This window comes from Malania oleifera, chromosome 3 (genome assembly GCF_029873635.1).
Source record: "Malania oleifera isolate guangnan ecotype guangnan chromosome 3, ASM2987363v1, whole genome shotgun sequence".
In the NCBI taxonomy this organism is placed as follows: Eukaryota; Viridiplantae; Streptophyta; class Magnoliopsida; order Santalales; family Ximeniaceae; genus Malania; species Malania oleifera.
In genome coordinates this window covers 8,833,991-8,839,990 of record NC_080419.1, presented here as the reverse complement: position 1 = coordinate 8,839,990, position 6,000 = coordinate 8,833,991, and positions in this window count along the sequence as shown.

Sequence of the window (6,000 nt, the reverse complement as noted above, 5' to 3'; positions counted from 1 at the left end):
TTTAAGATCTCTCAGGCCCAGACCCCTTTTCGAGGTAGGTTTAACAATTTCCCCCCAAGAGCGCCAATGAATCTTCCTTTTATCTTTCACCTCTCCCCATTAAAAATTAGAAAGAAGAGAGTTAATGCGAGAATAAGTGACCTGCAAAACCTTAATAATAGACATCAAATGAATAGACTTTCTAGACAACACAGTCTTAATAAAATCAATCTTCCTCCTTGTGAGAGCAACTTAAATTTCCACCCTGTAATATCTTCCTCCTTGCGAGAGCAACTTAGATTTCCACCCTATAATTTTCTTTCTAATCTTCTCCACAAGAGGCTCCAATGTTCTCGAAGACAATTTTCCAGAGACCAAAGGCGCACCCAAATAAGTAACTGGGAATTTACCTTCCATGAAACCCGTGATTCACGATAAACCATGTTTCTGAGCAGGATTGATGTATTTCGAAAGGAATAATGCTGACTTTGTCTTACTGATATTTTGACCCGACCACTTCTCATACATTTCCAGAGCGTAAACTAAATTTATACTAGACCTCTTCCCACCATTCGCAAAAATAAGAATATCGTTCGCATATAACAAATGCGTAACCAATAGGGCCCCAATCGGATGGTTAAATTGGCCAATCCGACCAGTCTCATAGTTTTTCCTAAGAAACCTTGTCAAAACCTCCTCCATTATGATGAATAAATAAAAAGAGAGTGGATCCCCTTGCCGCAAGCCTCTCGTAGATTGAAAAAACCCTTTAAAGGTTCCGTTCATTAAAACAGAAAACCATGGGGGCTCCACACAATTTTTTATGAGCTTGCAAAACCTCTCAGAGAAATCAAAAGCCTTAAGAACCTCCAAAAGAAAATTCCAATTCACTCTGTCATAAGCCTTAGCCATATCGAGTTTTACCATCACATTGCCGGCAGCCATTTTTTTATACAAACACTGAACCATTTCTTAAGCATGAGTAATATTTTTAAAAATACTACACCCAGGAAATAAAAGCACCTTATTCATGCGAGACGAACTTATGAACAACCTCGGTTAGTCTAAAAACAATAATCTTGGAAAGAATTTTATAAGCCACGAAGCATAAATAAATAGGCCGAAATTTATCAAAGCTAGAAGGATTATCCACCTTCGGAATTAAAATAATAAACGAAGAGGAAAAAAACTTGGAAAGAGTAGTGCCCTGAAAAAAAATCTATTGCCGTATCTAAGAGATCTTTTTTTACAATGTCCCAGCAAGATTTATAAAATTCAGAGATTTATAAAATTTATAGGAATAGTGTATTTGAGTGAGCTCAAATAGTTAACGTCCACAAATTTTACATATTATACAATGATGCTACAAAAATCCAAGCAAATCAATGTGAAGATAATTTTTTTTTTAATGTGAACTCAAGTAGGGGCTTACATAAACACTCATGTGGTTTAACCCAAAATCAATAAGCCATCTTGTGATTTTATTATGATCATTAACTCGCCTATGATTTTTAAAACAATAAAAAGTTATAACACCATTGTCGATAGTAATTTTTTTGACAAAACAAAAAATAACTTAGATTAAGATATAAAAATCAAAGAGAAAATAAAGAGAAAACCATGGGGGCTCCACACAATTTTTTATGAGCTTGCAAAACCTCTCAGAGAAATCAAAAGCCTTAAGAACCTCCAAAAGAAAATTCCAATTCACTCTGTCATAAGCCTTAGCCATATCGAGTTTTACCATCACATTGCCGGCAGCCATTTTTTTATGCAAACACTGAACCATTTCTTAAGCATGAGTAATATTTTTAAAAATACTACACCCAGGAAATAAAAGCACCTTATTCATGCGAGACCAACTTATCAACAACCTCGGTTAGTCTAAAAACAATAATCTTGGAAAGAATTTTATAAGCCACGAAGCATAAATAAATAGGCCGAAATTTATCAAAGCTAGAAGGATTATCCACCTTCGGAATTAAAATAATAAACGAAGAGGAAAAAAACTTGGAAAGAGTAGTGCCCTGAAAAAAAATCCATTGCCACATCCAAGAGATCTTTTTTTACAATGTCCCAGCAAGATTTATAAAATTCAGAGATTTATAAAATTTATAGGAATAGTGTATTTGAGTGAGCTCAAATAGTTAACGTCCACAAATTTTACATATTATACAATGATGCTACAAAAATCCAAGCAAATCAATGTGAAGATAATTTTTTTTAATGTGAACTCAAGTAGGGGCTTACATAAACACTCATGTGGTTTAACCCAAAATCAATAAGCCATCTTGTGATTTTATTATGATCATTAACTCGCCTATGATTTTTAAAACAATAAAAAGTTATAACACCATTGTCGATAGTAATTTTTTTGACAAAACAAAAAATAACTTAGATTAAGATATAAAAAATCAAAGAGAAAATAAAGAGAAAAACAAATTCTTCATTAGGTGGTTGACTGATCACTTTTGGTAGTCGACCGACTTTCCCTCCATTTTCTTTTGCTTTGCTCCATAGACAGGTGGTCGATCTACTCCTTTATACGGTTGACTAGTCTTGTCAATTTTTAAAATTTTGAGCTGTTTTTAAATAATTTGATGGGGAATTTGGGTTTGCCACATACACCAATGATGCCACATGTCAACTTTTAACGTTGACAGTTGGTAGTTGGTGGTTATTGCAAGTTATTTTTGAATTTGAATTTTCAAACTTCAAATTCAAAAATTCAAATTCAAAGAGGTCTTTCTTTCCATTCCATTGGAGGTCTATAAAATGACCTATTTGGGGAGAGATTGGGACACGTCTAAGTCGGGGTAGAGTGAGGTTTTCAAAGTCTTTCGTGAGGTCAGAAAGGAACTTTTGTTAAAAGAAGGAAAAGAGAAAAAATCACACTTCTTCTTTTGAAAAGAGGATTTGGGGTGTGATTTAGATGTTCTCCAACCTTTTTACAAATAATGTCAAGGTGGGTTTGTGATTTCCCCTCCAAATCCACACTTGTCAAAATAGGTTTTATGATTTTCTTTTCAAAGAAACAAAAGCATCTTTTAAAAAAATATATCTTTTTAATTAATCAATTTTGATGTGTCTGTTGAATGGATTAAAAAAATTCTTTTCTAAAAGGGTAAATCAAGAGATTTCAAGTTGGATTCTATGATTTTCCTATCAAAGAAACCAAATCATACAAACTCAAAAGTTTTCAACAAAAAATAACCTAAAAATTATTTTTAACATGAAAATTAATTTTTCTTTTTGGAAATTATAGATAACTTGATTCCACTTTTGAGGATATGTAGACAATCGACTTCGTAGATCCTGTCATACCAAACAAAAATAAAAATCTTTCCTTCTTCTCTTCTTCATTTTGTTAAATTTTTGTTTGCATGTTTGTAAGTTCATTTTGAATAGGTATTAAATACTAGAAATTTCATGAGGTTTAAGTCTTCTATATGGATCCTATTAAAGCCTTTTCAGAGGGTTAATGGTTGAATTTTATTTTTTTTAAATGAATGGGCAAAAGGAATGGAAAATTACAGATAGGCGGTCAATCAGCTTTTGTAGGTGGTCAACCGCCTAATCCTAAAACATCATTTTCAATTATTGTCATATTTTCAACCACTTTCTTTTAGAAAATTGATTTCAAAAAAGGCAAATACAAACACACACACACACAAGCTAAGCAAGGTAACCATTCAAAGAATGAATGTTTTAGTATGCTAATTTTTGAACTCTAATAAAAATGGATTTAATGTATTACCTTACCTATTCACAAAGTAATCCTAAACCTAATCTCTTTTCAAAAAGGTTTTCCTTTATTTTTCCATTTCAAAAGCTAAAATAAAGTGGCAACTTTATTTTTTTCGAAAATAAATAAGCAAGTTAGTGAACCAATAATTTGATTGTCTATACTTATTTGGTTTACAAACGATCACCAAATGTTAGCAACCTATTAGGATTTTAAAACTTGATGTTGACAATTGTTAACTCATGTTTACTCAAATGTGTTAAAGTACAAAATTGCCTCATATAAATAATCAACGTAAGGAATAAATGGGAGCAATAGGGATCTTCCTATGACAGTATTGAATTATATCCTTTTGGTTTTAATGATGTGGCAATCGGGTGGTGAATTCGTCTTAGTCGATGGCTCCTCTGTAACATTTGGGTGATATATCTAGTTTAGCTTAACCATCTAACTCTCACCATCTTAGTTAGGCAAATACTTTCTTTAATAATTAGCTACATAGGATAGCCATCATTGCATGTCATGTTTTCTAATTGTAGACACCCCAATTTTAACTAGACCTCTATTTTCTTTTTAGTGTGTGGGCCTTCTGTTGTTTGTTCCTATTGTGTAAAACCCCCAAACATGCACAACAATACATATATATATATATATATATATATATATATATATATATATTTATATATTTGTGTAAAAGGATCAAACACACACTGCAACAATCTAATGATGAAAATACAAAACAATTCCATAACCACAACAAGTAAATGAAAGCAATAACAATAACAATGACACCAAGAATTACGTGGTTCAGCAATGCTTACATCTGCGGGAGCAAATGACAAGGATTCACTATATTCTTGTGTAAATTACAAGAGCAATACGAGAACCCTCTCAATTCTTTCAACGATCATCAACCAACACTCTAGGTTTACTATATACAACGTAATCTATGTATATATAAGCCTCCTTGGAGGTTTCCCCCGAAACCCAACCATATTAACATCCAAATATTCAAAATTCAAAATCTGCTCTAGGTGTCCTGACCCAAACCATCGACGGTTTACCTTGATGCACTACTGCATCCTATTTTCCTTTATACTTTCCTTTAGAATGTGAGCCATATTTCACAACAATCTCCACCTTGGAGAACATAAGCCCCTTAGGAAAAACCAAAAGCATGAACCTATTGCTCCACCTTGAACTTGGGACGTTAGGTTGGGACTGCATCCCATCTAGCAACTGGAGACAAACCCCAAGTCCAAGCAACGTTGCTTGAACTTACCGATGGTAGCACTAGGCTCTACCATCAACGGACTTCATCCTAAGATTCCAACAAGGCCTTCTCACAATAGTAAACACAACCACTGTTGCAAGCCTTCTATCACCAAAACCCCCTGCATAGTCTTCAGCAAATCTCACAACTAACGGTTTACTCTGTTGCCAGCTGAAACATCCCATTACACCATCATGAAGGACCTTTGACATATCCCAGACACCATAACTCGTCCTTGGGTACCAAACGGTAGATATTCGATAGTGATTCTCCACAAAACCCCACTGAGACAACAAACTAAGTCTCCTTACGGTTTTGTCCACAAAGCCACCTCGAGATAACACTAATCTCTCTAGAGTCCTGTCTATGTGAATCTTCAAACCAAGAACCTTCTTGGCCATACCCAAAATCTTCATGTCAAAACCTTTTAATAGAGTTCCCAACTTAAAGCCTTAGTCAAAGTCTTCCCAGCTAATAACATGTCATTCACACACAACAGATACATCACTCCCTTGCATCCTATCAACCTCTTCCACACTAGAAGCCTCACCAACTCACACACCTAATACATATGTAATACTTCCATTTCCTCCACTATAGCACTTATCCACCTATTTTTCCCTTTGTCATGCATTGTAACTTGAAAAATAGTAGGAACCTTGCTATTGGTAGTAGGAACCTTGCTGCTGATAGCTGTTATTATACGTAAACTCAACCAGCGGCAGATACTGGGTCCAACTACCCCCGAAATCTAGCATACACACGCGTAGCATATCCTTAAGGATCTGAATCGTCCTCACCATCTGTCGATCAGTCTGAGAATGGAACGTCATGCTGAATGAAAACTGAGACCCCATAGCTTCTTGCAAGCTCTTCCAAAATCGTGACATAAAACATGGGTCTCGGTCCAATACTATAAACACTAGCACACAATGTTATCATACTATCTTTTGAACATACAATTATGCCAACCTGTCTATGGAGTAATTGACTTTAATAGGAA